At 49.7% G+C, this 14,512-nt stretch overlaps 2 pseudogenes; both read left to right on the forward strand.

Moving 5' to 3' along the window:
- Window positions 1-3,078: 3,078 nt before the first annotated feature.
- LOC129476705 (protein FRG2-like-2) lies at window positions 3,079-4,769 on the forward strand (annotated as a pseudogene).
- Window positions 4,770-7,618: 2,849 nt separating this feature from the next.
- On the forward strand, window positions 7,619-9,341 carry LOC129476706 (double homeobox protein 4C-like; annotated as a pseudogene).
- The last annotated feature ends 5,171 nt before the right edge of the window (window positions 9,342-14,512 follow it).

Below are 14,512 nucleotides of genomic sequence, written 5' to 3' on the forward strand. Positions count from 1 at the left end.
GGTCATTTGGGGATTTCTTTGCTTGCTTCCTTCTGGGTGGGGGAGATTAGAGGAGGTTTACCATTAATGGGAAGGGGACTTATAGAGAGGCTAGGATATGGGGGTAAGTTGAGAGGTCCTCTTGTGGTATATTAATTGCAAGCTTTGCATAGTTGTGGATTCTTCTTCAGTGAAAAGAAAGCTCGGACATAAGGTATTTTTCTACATTTGCCTTCCCTCTTACAGAAAAGGTTGAGCTGCAGGGTAGTATTGTAATTTATGCTTTTGCAAGGTGGCCATTTTTCCCCATCAAAGAGAGAATATTGGGGCCAGGCCATAGTGCAGAAAAATTGAGCCACCTCTTTTTCAGGGATTGTGGGTCAAATTGGTGCCAATAGCTTAGGATGCATTTCAAGGGTGAGCCTGTTGATGCCTGAGTGTTTCCCATCTGAAAGACAAAAAAGCCCATCTTTTTGGTATGTTTGTTTCTCCCCCTGCCCAAGAACCCACAATGGTCCCTGGTTACCGCTTATTGGAATAGTTGCACTCACCAATGCAGCAGCAGAAACACCTCTTGCCCATGAACCTGCAATGGTTCCTTAGCCATGCTGATTGAAATAGTTGCACACACCAACACAGCAGCAGAAACACCTCTTGCCCAAGAACCCAAAACAGTCCCTATACCCTGCTGATTGGAATAGTTGTGCTCACTGGCACAGAGGCAGAAACACTAGTTTTCCTCCTAGACCACAAGGAGAACCAAGGAAGGTTGGATTCAGTGACCCTTACTGAGGCATTCTCCTGTTGGTATTGGGACTTTACCCCTGTCCTATGAAGATATTATGCCCCAGAAATGAAGTGGAGGGCCATAACCTGAGGGAGGGAAAGGATCTGCAGAGTGGGAAGAGTGATGCCTTTTCTCCTCACTTTTGTGAATAGGAAGGATACCATTTTTGAAGCTCCCCTTATCCTGGGTTTAGGAATAGCTTTTGCTAGGCTTGTGAGTCTGAGAAGGGATACTAAAATTCCAGATAGTCCCACACCCCAATGGGGCTTTGGGCAAAAATTATGTCTTTCTGATTGGTGAGCCCAGGTGCCTATAGAAGGTAACAGAGTCCTGAAATTTATACTATAAATCATTCTTATAGGAGAAACTAGAAAAGCACCAGAGATAAGAAGTGGTTTTCAGAAGCAGTACTGGCCTCAGAGAAAAGAGGCAAGAGGAAGTTTCTGAATAGAATTTAATAAATAAAAATTTAAAAAATTTACCTGAGATTAAAGGGCAAATCAAAACACCTGTGTAATATGTTGTCTGTAGGAGTGTATTCTAACAATGGCATAAATTATTAATAATCACTAAATGTTATAATAATTTATTAACTAAAATGAACAAAATTCCTATTATGATACTTATGAAAATACTTTCTTAGAGTAAAATATTCTCATACCTTGAGAGGGCACTGGTTAAAAACAGCAAAGATGTGGAAGTTGACGTCTTATCAAGTACTTACTTATCAAGTAAGTAGCAGACCACTCTTCACACCTTTTAAAGAGTTATCCAAAAGGCAGTCATTTACACAAGAGCAGACAATTTTCCTAATTTTCTGTTGAGTTTATATATTAATGTTGTTACAAAATTTAACTCAATTTTCTTATAAAATTACCTGATCAAATTTTATATATTATATCATAATGTATCAAAATTTATTTAGATGTCAAATAAATGTTATGATAACATAATATTATAATATATAATGATATTATATTATGATAAGTTTCATTTACATTCAGACAATTTCACTAGGCAGTGTCTGTCTACCACTAATTTTTTTTTGGTTCCACTATTTGCACAGGCAGCACAGCTGGGAAAACACAGCCTCACCCAACAGTCTCTTCCCCGTGTCTTTCTCCTCCTCAAGGAATCTGTTCATCAGTCAATCAAGTCATGTGGGACTGGAGGCTGAGTACTCCCTAACATAGAAGGTCTCATTCCTGCATGCTTTCCTCAGCAGAGGGGGAGACGAGAAGGTCCTTTTAGGGGACACTTCCTTGGACATAGACGAGGCTAGTTGGAGGGCTCTGACTGGCAGAGACAGACTCTGCCGCAGTAGGAAGGGACGAGGCAGCTGTTCTGAAGCTGGAGCTCCACCACACCTTGTCCCATCTGACTGAGGCAATTTGGGAGGCTGCCCTGGAATACAGTGACGATGAGAAACAATGTGGACTTTGCCGAGATTCAGATGATGTCTGCGGTGTGAAGACAGGAGCTGAATGTTCAGAATCGAGGCTGCTTTTCTTGTGATCAGTTGGGTTACCTGTTTGAGAGCAAGTCCATTTTTACTAAGGAGGCTGAATAAATTCCACAGAACACAATGGCGCTCCCAGGATGACTGAGGAAGGGTGAGAAAGGGGGAAACTTTTTCCACCTAGACTTTTTGCTACCTCAGGAATCAGGAGCTGATTAGGTTAGCACTGGCTCAACCTAATCAATTCAATTTTATTGCATTTGATCTAATTATGTTCCCCATTTTTAAGGTAGGAAGGGTCATTTCATTTGGTATTTATTTTTTCTCTGCATTTTTATTTCATCATGTGTGGATCTAATACAATCAACCATAATTTGACATTTGTTGTTTCCAAGCATTTAAGAAATTACAATAACTGTGCATACAATGTTAACACCATGTATAATAAATTCTCTTTCTGTGCAAAACATATAACGTATGTCAATATAGGCATGTTTAATTGTGCATCTTGAAAGGTGAACGAGATCATAAATACTTCCAGGTAAGAACTGGGACAGAAATCGGAAGAAATGATTCCCTGATCTTCCGATCCCTGTGCTACTGCTTCTTTGTTTTCTTGACACTATGACAGGATACTGAAAATTTCCCCCCTTTACTGTGTCTAGGTCCCAAGTAGAAATACAGCAAGAAACTTCTGATTGAGGCTCTGAGAAGCGGCAGGAATGAGAAAACTGTTCAGCCAATAAGAGTAAGCCACGCCCAGCCGAGGGACGTATAAAAGGTAGGTCTATCAGAATAACCCACACTCTGCTTTGGACGTGTGAGAGAGTGCACTTTTCACTTGAGCTTCAACATGGGAAAGGGAAATGGAGACCCCGATCTCCACTGCTCCTCCAGCCGATGCTCCACTGACCAGTCCCCTTTCCAACTGATCTCCTTTACAGAAAAGGGTTCAGATGAGAATAAACCATTCAAAGGAAAAGGCAAGACTGCCTTCTCCCATTCAGTGAGAAGCACATACAAAGGCAAGGCAAGGCCTTGGGCTGCTCCTATGAAGGCTGGAAAGAGGGTTGGAATCAGGGATACTGAGCTATGTGTCTTTAGCAGGGTTTTATTTTGAGATTTGGGGATGGGAAATGGCTTAGTGCCCTCAGGGGACCTTGAGAAATGTGTTCACTCGTGACACTGGCAGAACTTCCATGAAAGACTGATTCGCAAAAATTCATCAGAGATAGACTATGGGACTCTGCCTAGAGAGAGGTGAGTCATCAAAACTTTCTTTTGCAGCAGGATCAGAGCCCAATCCAAACAAGGAGGAGAATTCTGAGGAAACCAAGCTCAAGGCCGGGAACAGCACTGCTGGATCAGGTAAGATTTGACTCTTTCGAGGTGAGAAGGGCCAGGGCAGCAACACAGGCTCCCCTGGCAAGGACACTGGGAGCTCTTTGGCAGCCAGGGCCGTACAGAACCTGGACACTGGAGAACAGAAGAGAGCTGGGGTTTGGTGGCAACCTCAGCTCCTGTGTGTCCAGGATGGACTAGGAATTTCAGGGTGTTCAGCTGGAGGCACTTTCTCAAACTCTGATTGTATTCACAGAACAGGAGTCCAGCTCATACCCGGAAAACTTCAGGAAAATAAAAATCAGTTCCAAAAACAGCTGCCAAGACAGAGCAGGTAGAATCTTGGTGTTTTTTGTTGTTGTTGGTGGTGGTGGTTTTTTGTTTTTCATTTGCCCCAAAAGGCTAATAATCAGGAAACTTTTATACGAGGCTTGAGCAGAAAAGGAGTTACCTATTGACGAGTAAGTTTTTGAGATCTTAGCACTCTGAGAATATCTGGGGACTCCCAAGAGGTTCAGCCTCACTTCATTCCAGTGATGAGATGGTCAGAAAGGAATGGGAGTGACAAGTGGGGTTCACCTCGGTGCACAGGGGGTTCTGGAAATGAGGGTCTGTGGGGACTGCTCTGGTGAGTCTCTCACATGCTTTCTTTGCAGGGAACCGTCCAGAAGAGGAGTGAAGCTTGATGTTGAAAAAAAATCAAGATCCTCCACTTCTGTGCACAACAGTGAAATCCAGGAGACCTGTGATGCCCACCGTAGGGGACGTTCCAGGGCTCGCACTGGACACAGAAAGCGTCACAGGTCTCGGGACCTAGAAGTCCAAACATCGTCACTTTGAAAAAGCTTGGTGACCTCGGTGTGAGCTATGTCAGAGGCTATTTATCAAGACCTAGCCCAGGTGTGGGCACAGCAGATCCATTCTCCACTAACCTGTGAGCAGCTGACATTGCTCACTCAGCTCCAGGGACCTCTTTATGCCCAGTTGCAGACCTTGTATTCCATGGCCACCCAGGCAGCTTATGTCTTCCCCGCAGAGGGCTGGCTTCTCCCAGCCACACTGCCTGGTCCTGGGGATTCAGCCCTGGAGAGAGAAGCCCAGCCCTTCCGTGGGCAGGAGATAACTGAGGCTGTCAGTGGATCAGATGAGGCTAAGCTGGGAGCACCCTCACCCTATACAGCAGAGATGCAGCTCTGGGAATGAGAACAAGGACCTGCTTCTTCTCAGATTCTTCCAGATGACCAGCAGTGACAATTTCAGACACACTGTGTTAATAAATGACAGAAGCTGAAGAGGTCATAGGAAAGAAACTTCAGTGGTATACTCAGAACGGTGAGCCCTGCATTTTGCAGACGGCTAAGGCTATAGACAAATTTTATATTTCATGTTAGACATTTGATGCCTTTTGGATGTCTGACAGTCGTGCATTTCTATATAATCAGAAAAATATTAGAATGTAATCGTGAATTTGCATATTTTAGACTGTAGACAAGTAAATATAAAATTATATGCTCTTTTTTTTTTGAGACAGTCTTGCTATGTTACCCAGGCTGGAGTGCAGTGGCAAAATCTTAGCTCACTGCAGCCTCTGCTTCCTGGGTTCAAACAATTCTCATGCCTCAGCCTCCCAAGTAGCTGGGACTACAGGAATGTACTGCCATGCCTGGCTAATTTTTTTTTTCTTGTATTGTTAGTAGAGACAGAGTTTTGTCACTTTGGCCAGATTGGCCTCGAACTCAGGTGATCCGCCAGCCTCTGCCTCCCAACGTGCTGGGATTAAAAGCGTGAGCCACCGCGCCTGGCCAGCATGAGCCCCCTTACCAAGAAATTGCTTCTCTTTTAATCCAGAAAATGTAGGCTCTCACTCTTCCAGCCTGAACCCATGGAGTACTAATATCCACAAACCATTAATAGCACTCCCTGTGAAAAAATGTTTATACATTTTTAGAGTTTGATATAATTATAGTAAAATTACTATGCAAGCTGTTTACTTTTAATATTTCTACATAAAATTTAAGTCAAGATATATTAAATGGTAAATGATTGTGCTTATTTATTGAACTGCCTTATGTTTTATTTCATTTTAAAATCCTAAATGTATATTTTATTGTATTTTATACATTTCAATTGATTGTACTATATTGCAGGATATGGAGATTTCATCACATATTACCATACAGTATATTTTGTTATATTTGACGTATATTCTACTTGTATTTTGTACTGAGATCATACAATCTTTCATTATCTAAGTGTATTAATTACTTGTTTGGTTGCTTTATAATTTTCATTTTATGTAATGAAATAAACATTAATGTTGTTTGGAATTTTAAATTTCTTTCATATGGAATTTGTATTTAATAAAGATGTGAAAAAGAGAATGTCTTATCTTCACTTCTGTATAGTATGGGAATAGTGTTCTATCATTACAGGAAATGGGGCCAATTCAATGGTAATACACAGACATAAATAGGAGATATAGAGATTTTGTTCTCCACCACTGCAATAGAAAAGAATCAGTAATGTGAGTCACACGATTTTTGGGTTGACACTGCTTATGAGTTATGCTTGCACTATGCTATAGAACAACTCTGAAATAAATTATGTCTATTAAACAAATGCACATACATAAATAACATGTCTAAATAACAATGTACATATCTTAATGAAAATGAATTTTATTGCTAAAAAATGTTAACACACAGATACACACAATGGGGTCATACAATGTTGAAAAATAGAGATGGGGAGAGGAAAAGAGACAGAGAGAAAGGGAGGAATGGAGCGAGAAAAGGACAGATGGACAGAAGGACATTGGAAAGGAGAAAGTGGGGAGAGGGGGAGGAAGGAAGGGATGGAGGGAGGAGGGAGGAAAGGAAAGACAGAGGGAGAAAGGGAGCAAGAGACAGAGAGAGAAAGGCAGAGAGAAAGGCGGTTTTCCACCTCCAGGACCAGCAGGACCTCACACTGGGAAAATGTTGGGTGCCCAGTGCAGGCTGAGTGCTCCGCCGACAGCCGCGTCGGCCGGTGGTGGGTTCACCTGTCCTCCAGATCGCCAGCCTGTGTCACTTCATCCTGGAGCAATTCAGACAAATTCCGCCTTCCAAGGAATGAGGGAATTGCCCAGAGAGCAATGAGCGGAGACTCGGGTGATTGTCCGTTTTTCATCCACATGGTTCACAGATGACATAGCCCCACGCTGAGCCTGCAACAGAGCGCAAGGCAGATACTCCCATCCACAGAGGAGTCACAATCAGGCTGAGTGAACCATGATTGCGAGTTCCACGTTCTTTTGCCCTCTGCAAGGGGGCCTGTTACTCACGTGTCTCTGGCCCCCAAAAGCGTGACCATGTTGACTGTTTCCCGAGCTCTGTGGTGACACAGAAACCTCCAGTGAAGTGTGGAAAAGCAGCCTCGTGACTTCGCTGCCCTTTCCAGTTTCCAAACAGGCCACAGTGGAGACTCGCCTCACTGCAGGAAACAGGAATCCGTCGTCAGGCCGTGATGCACTGGACTTTTCTTTTCTCTGTAGTTTCGCTCTCGTTTTCTACATGAAAATGAAAGAGATACACACCCCTGCGTGTGTGAGACTATCACGGCAACGGCGACACACACAGGCGTTGGCGCCTTCCCGGAAAGGGCCTGGAAAACTCAAGACTGTCATGGAGGTTCAGTTCCGCACTCCACACTTCAGGGTGGTTTCTGCCTGAAAACTGTGGGAATCAAGACAGCTGCTTCCAGTTTCCATAGAATTACTGCAGAACCTTAGAGAGTTAGCCCCCGAAGCCCCTCTTTCCCCTCCAATCTGGCCCTACACCCACCCACCCCACAAGGCCCTAGTCCCTGTGGTTTTCAGCATCAGAGGGCGGGCTACCCTGGGACCATGGGCCCCGAGCTCATGCCTGTTCATAATGGGGTGGAGATGGTAGGTCTTTCTAACGGCCTCCCGGCTGGACCTGAACTCAGTGCCCAGGCCGGCTGAGGAGCAGGGTAGCCCTCCAGACTCTCTCTGCCCGGGTCCGTCCATGAAATTCCGTCTGGGGCTCCCCGCGATGGCTCTCCCGACACCTTTGGACAGCACCCTCCCCGCAGAAGCCCGAGGATGAGGACAATGGAGGAGACTCGTCTGGACCCTGAGCCAAAGCGAGGCCCTGCGAGCCTGCTTTGAGCGGAACCCTACCTGGGCATCGCCACCAGAGAACGGCTGGCCCAGGCCATCGGCATTCCGGAGCCCAGGGTCCAGATTTGGTTTCAGAATGAGAGGTCACGTCAGCTGAGGCAGCACCGGCGGGAATCTCGGCCCTGACCGGGGACACGCCGCCCGCAAGAAGGCAGGCGAAAGCAGACCCCCGTCACCCCATCCCAGACGGCCCTGCTGGTCCGAGCCTTTCAGAAGGATTGCTTTCCAGGCATCGCCACCAGGGAAGGACTGGCCAGAGAGACGGGCCTCCCGGAGTCCAGGATTCAAATCTGGTTTCAGAACTGAAGGGCCAGTACTCGGGACAGGTTTGCAGGGTACCGGCGCACACAGGTGGCCTGTGCAACGCGGCCCCCGGCGGGTGTCACCCTGCTCCCTGGTCGGTCGCCTTCACCCACACCGGGGCGTGGGGAACGGGGCTCCCCTCACCCCACATGCCCTGCGCGCCCGGGGCTCTCCCACAGGGGGCTTTCGTGAGCCAGGGAGCAAGGGCCGTGCCCCCGTTCCAGCCCAGCCAGGCCACGCTGGCAGAAGGGATCTCCCAACCTGCCCGGTTAGGCAGGGATTTTGCCTACGCCGCCCTGGCTCCTCCGGAAGGGGCGCTCTCCCACCCTCAGACGCGTCGGTGGCCTCCGCACCCGAGCAAATGCCGGGAGGACCGGGACCCTCAGGCAATGGCCTACTAGGCCCTTGCATGGTGGGACAGCCGGGGCCCGCTAAAGCCGGGCCACAGGGCCAAGGTGTGCTTGTGCCACCCACGTCCCAGGGCAGTCCGTGGTGGGGCTGGAGACCAAGGTCGCCGGGGCGGCGTGGGACCCAAAGAAGGGGCAGCTCCACCTCCAAAGCTCGCGACCCCGGGGGCCTCCACGTCAAGCACAGATGCAAGCCATCCGAGCGCCCTCCCCACCACTCCAGGAGCCGGGCGCTCGTCTGCACTCACCTCCAGGCTGTTAGATGAGTTCCTGTGGACCCCAGATTTTCAGCAAAAGTCACAACCTTTCCTAGATCCGGCGCCACTGGAGGAGCTGAAGGACGTGGAAGAGCCCGCTCCGCTGGAACCACTCCTCAGGCAGGAAGAACACCGGGCTCTGCTGGAGGAGCAGGTTGGAGCAGGGTGGGGTGGGGTGGGGGCAGGGCGGCGGCCTCTCTTTCACGGTGAACCTCTGACTCGGTATGGACAGACGTGTCTTCCCTTCCAGCTGACCTGTCTAGGATCCCTGAGTTCCAGGTCTGGCAAGAGACTCCACACAGAGGAGGGCTGTCATTCTTTCCTGAGCATCCCGGGGATCCCAGGGCCCGCCCAGGTACCGGGAGGTGGGCTGCCTTCTGCTCACGTGTGGGTTTGCAGGCAGCAGCCTAGGTTTTCTAAGCAGCCCAGGCAGAGCTCTCATCCCTTTTTCCCCACGTTCTTCAGTCGGGTTGGCGGAGACCGCAGTCTGCGAAACACCGGGCCCAGGCAGAAGCCAGGCCAGTTCTCCTTTCTGCAGCTCGACTCCTCTTCCTCTTCGCTCACCATCACTTGCCAACCCGTGTCCCGCCAGCCTCCCCGCCAGCAACACAGAGCACCTTGCCACTAAAGGCCCTGCTTTGTCCCGGGCTGGCACTACAGCCCCGGAAGCCTGATCCCGGGAAAGAGGGGCTTATGGACACCCAGACACATCCCACCACCATCACGAGCAAACTCACCCCCCCACACACACAGATACACACTGCGCACACGCGAGCCGGCACACATGCACACGGACACGGACATGCATGGACACACACACAAAGACACAGCTTGAAGGACAGCAAGGGAGAGAGGGATGGAGAGATAGAAACAAAGGGTGAGAAAGAGACAGAGATAGAGACAGAAAGGGTGGGGAGAGAAGTGACAGAAAAGCGAGAGGTGGAGGGGGAAGAAGAGAGAGAGAAAGGGTGAGGGAGCAGGAGAGCAAGTGAGATTGAGCCTTGGAGAGGGAGGCTCTGCTCTGGTAGATGGCCCCTTTGAGCAGGCCAGGGTGGGGTGGAGGGTGCTTGGGCTGGGCCAGAACAGGGGTCAGGGCCGTCCAAGTGAGAGTACTGAGACTTGAGATGTGTTTACTCTTGGATTGCTTGGTTACTTTAGGGGTGCGTTTCGTAGGTTCCTTCCTTTGTTTGGTCCTTTCTGTCTTCTTGATGCGGTAGGCTCTGAGATTTGTAGAGTGCGCCTGTCCATCTGGCGGGAGCCATAACGCCGAACGTGCTCACAGGGCACAAGACCTGGGTCTCTCTCGTGTCCCTGAGACTGGATTTTACATGAAGTCGGTGGCAATGAAAATCCCAGTGCACAGGGATGTTTTTCCTGGTGGCTGACGAAGGCAATATCCTTCCCCGGTGGAAAGCAGCCCATGCATTGAACTGGGAGTAGAGTCAGGGGGCGGTTGGGAAGCATGGTGACAAAAGGGGGAAAGAGGGAGGGAGCGGGGAGCCAAAAGCCTTCAGCACCCAGTATTCCCAGGGGGTCTCGCATCCCAAGTACTAGCCAGGCCCGACTCTGCTTAGCTTCCAAGATCAGTCGAGATCCCGTGCGTGCTTTCAGGGTGGTGTGGCCATAAAGGCTGGCAGTGGCACCTGGCTGCCACAAGAGCCCGTCCCAGTCACGCCTGCTCGACTTCATGCGTCACTGCCACTCCGGGGCCGTGGGCCTCAGATCCAGGGCCCCAGAGCCGCTCCTCCGCGGCTGGGCTGCTCTCCCCATCAAGGCCCCAGCACCGCTGGCCACTGAGCTGCACCTTCCGCCGGCCTCCCAGAGCCACCCTCCTCGCCTGCTGCCAGACCACGTGCCGGACTGCTGCCCTGCTGCAGTGCAGGAGACCCACAGGCCTCAGTCTCCTGCCCAGGCTCCAGGCACACCAGGCAGCCTCCCTTTTCGCAGATGCTCCAGGCCTTCCCCCGCTCGGGAGCTCCCAAGCTTCCAACACATCGGGCCCGCTCAGGACGGGGTGTGCTCTGAGGCGTCGGGGCCCAGGGCCAACGGTCCTGGGATCCCCTCCAGTCCTCTGCCTTGCCACAGAAAAATTGTTTTGGATCCCTCGCCGCCCCTCCTGCAAGGCCCCCTCTTGCCCCACATACCCAGATCCGTCAGGGCTGCCCAGGGCCAAACAGCTGGCTCAGCCCCCAGGCCCTTTTTCTCACAACGCCCACACCATTGTCACTTGTCCCAACGAGGACCCTCCCCGTTGGCCAAGGCCCTGCTTTGCCCTTGCTGGCACTAGAGCCCTGGCAGCCTGAGCCCGGGAGAGAGGGGCTGATGGGACACCCAGACACACCCCACCACAACCATGAGCAAACCCACCCCGACGCACACACAGATAGACACGGAGCACACGCATGGGCACACACAAGGACACACGCAGAGACACACACAGGCACACACACATGGACACACAAAGACACAAAGATAGCTTGAAGTAAGGGAGGAGACCACCCCTCATATTGTCTTATGCCCAATTTCTGCATACTGAGACTATCACAGCAACTGTAACACCCATGCCCTGGCAATAGAGTCGGCACCCTGATCCCGGGACAAAGGTACTGATGGACATCCAGACACAGCCCACCACAATCACGAGCAAACCCATTCCCAAACAGACACACATGGGTGCACCCCTTTTAGTAAAATCTAAAAGGCAGAAATGAAATCCACAGGCAGACAGCCCGGTGCCACACCCTGCGCCTGGTAGTTAAAGATCTACCCCTGACCTAATCGGTTATGTTATGTATAGATTACAGACATTGTGTAGAAAAGCACTGTGAAAATCCCTGTCCTGTTTTGTTCTGATCTAATTACCGCTGCATGCAACCCCCAGTCAGTACCCTCTGCTTCCTCAATGGATCACGACCCTCTCACGCAGACCCCTTCAGAGTTGTAAGCCCTTAAGAGGGACAGGAATTACTCAGTCGGGGAGCTCAGTTTTTGGAGACGTAGTCTACTCATGATCCCAGCTGAATCCCTTCTGAATCCCTTCCTTCTACAACTCGGTGTCTGAGGGGTTTCGTCTGCGGCTCCTCCTGCTACAGAAGAAGAGCAAGGGAGGGAAGAATGGAGAGATAGAACCAGAGGGAGAGAGACACCCAGACAGTGTGGGAGGAGAGAGAGAAGGAGAGAGAGAGAGGGAAAGAGAGAGCGCGAGGTGGAGGGGGAAGTAGAGAAAGGGAGGGTGTGAGGGAGACTTGGAGAGGGAGGCTCTGCTCAGGTAGACAGGGCCCCTTTGAGCAGGCCGGGTGGGTGGAGGGTGCTTAGGCCCAGTTAGAACAGTGGGTCAGGGCCCCCAACGTGGGAAAACCAGCAGAGCCCTGAGACGTGTTTTATTTTCTCCGATTGGTTGGTTGCTTTGGGGGTGTGGTTCATAGGGTCCTTCCTTTGTTTGCTTCTTTCTGTCATCTTGGTGTGGTGGGCCCCCAGATTTGTAGAGTGTGCCCATCTCTCTGGCGAGAGTTATGGCTCTGAGCCTCTCCTCGGGGCCAGGCCTGGGTCTGTCTCATGTCCTCGGGACTGGAGTTTACACGAAGTCGGTGGCAAAGTGCACAGGGAGGGATTTCCTTGTGGCTGGTGAAGGCAATGTCCTTCCCCCAGGGAAAGCAGCCCACGGGTTCTGGAGCGGAGGTCTTGGCTGGTGTCTATGGGACCCGCTGCCCCTGCCCGCCCCTTCCCCCAGCTTGGACGATTGCGGCTGTGCTCGATGAATGATTGAATTGTCTGGGTGTCCTGGGAGCGTGAAAGACACCCGGGACCTCGGGGAACCCGCGCCTGTGCCCTTGGGGTTGGTCCCGTCCACCTGGGTTGGAGCCGGGCTCCTGGTGGGGCTGCGGCGAGTCAGAAGAAGTGGGATGCTGCTGCCTTGTGGTGCTGCAGTGGCAGATCTTCAGGGGGAGGCCCTGGGCTTCGGCTGCAGTTGCAGGAGCAGACAAGGTGGAGGGAGGAGGGGAGGTTGGGAAACAGGGACACAAAAGGGGGAAAGCAGGAGGGAGCGGGAAGCCAAAAGCCTACGGTACCTGCTATTCCCAGGCGGAATCCATCCAAGTACTAACCAGGCCCGACCCTGCTTAGCTTCACGAGATCAGGGGAGATGGGGTGCGTTCAGGGTGGTGTGGCCTCCATTTCATTCCTTCCCATTCCACTCCAATCCACCACAATCCTCTCCATTCCATTCATTTCCAATACACTGCACTCCACTCCATTATATTCCATTCCATTCCATTTTGTTTCATTGTATTCCATTCCATTCCATTGCTTTCCATTCTATTCCATGTTACTCCATTCCACTCCACTCCACTCCACTGCATTACATTACATTCCTTCACATTCCATTGCATTTCGTTCCATTCAATTGAAATCCACTGTTCTCCACTCCACTCCTCTCCACTCCACTGCATTCCCTTCCTTCCTATTGGCCTTTATTCCAATACCCTCCATTCCATTCCATTCCATTCCATTCCATTCCATTCCATTCCATTCCATTCCATTCCATTCCATTCCATTCCATTCCAATGCATTCCATTCCATTTCATTCCATTCCACTACATTACATTACATTCTTTCCCCTAGAATCCACTCCCCTTCACTTCAATCCATTCCAATGCATTCGTTTCAATTCAAATCCACTCCTCCACTCCACTCCTCTCTTCTTCACTGCATTCCATTCCTTCCAATTCAACTCGATTCCAGTACACTCCATTCCATTCCATTCCTTTTCACTCCATTCCACTCCACTCCCTTCTTTTCTTCTCCATTCCACTACACTGCAATCCACTGCAGTTTTTTCCACTCCATTCCGTTCCATTTGATTGCATTCCATTCCATTCAACTGAAATCCACTCCTCCACTCCACTCCACTGTATTCCATTCCTTCCCATTCTCCTCCATTCCAGTGCATTACTTTGCATTACATTCCATTCCTTTCTACGCCATTCCACTCCTCTCCACTCCTGTACTTTCTTCTCCATTCAACTCTTCTACACTCCACTGTACTTTTTTCCATTCCATTTTATTCCATTCTTTTCCACTAGAATCCACTCCACTACCTTCCAATCCACTCCATTCCATTCCATTGCATTCCATTCCATTCAAATGCCCTCTTCTCCACTCCTCTCTGCTCCAATCCACTGCATTCCATTCCTTCCCTTTCACCTCCATTCCAGTCTACTCCCTTCCATTACATTCCATGGTATTCCATTCCATTCAGTTCCAATCCATTCCATTCCACTCTGTATCACTCCATTCCACTCCCTTCCTTTGTTCTCCTTTAGACTCCACTACACTCCACTGCTCTTTTCTCATTCCATTCCATTGCATTCTAACCCATTCCTTTCCATTCCATTCAATTCCATTCCATTCTTTTCAACTAGAATCCACTACACTCCATTCCACTTCTTTCCATTCCATTCCATTCCATTCAAATTCACTCTTCTCCACTCCACTCCCCTCCACTCAACTTCATTCCATTCCTTCCCATTCACCTCCATTGCAGTCCAGTCCATTCCATTCCATTGAATTCCATTCCATTCCATTTTATTCCATCCCATTCCATTGTATTCCGTTCCATTCCATTATTTTCTACTCCATTCCACTGCACTCTATTCCCTTCCTTTCTTCTCCATTCCACTCCACTGCAATCCACTGCACTTATATACATTCCATTCCTTTCCATTGCATCACATTCCATTCCATTCCATTCCTTTCCATTCCATTCCCTTTCTTTCCACTAGAATCTACTCCAGTCCATTC

Source organism: Symphalangus syndactylus, chromosome Y (assembly GCF_028878055.3).
Source record: "Symphalangus syndactylus isolate Jambi chromosome Y, NHGRI_mSymSyn1-v2.1_pri, whole genome shotgun sequence".
Lineage (NCBI taxonomy): Eukaryota > Metazoa > Chordata > Mammalia > Primates > Hylobatidae > Symphalangus > Symphalangus syndactylus.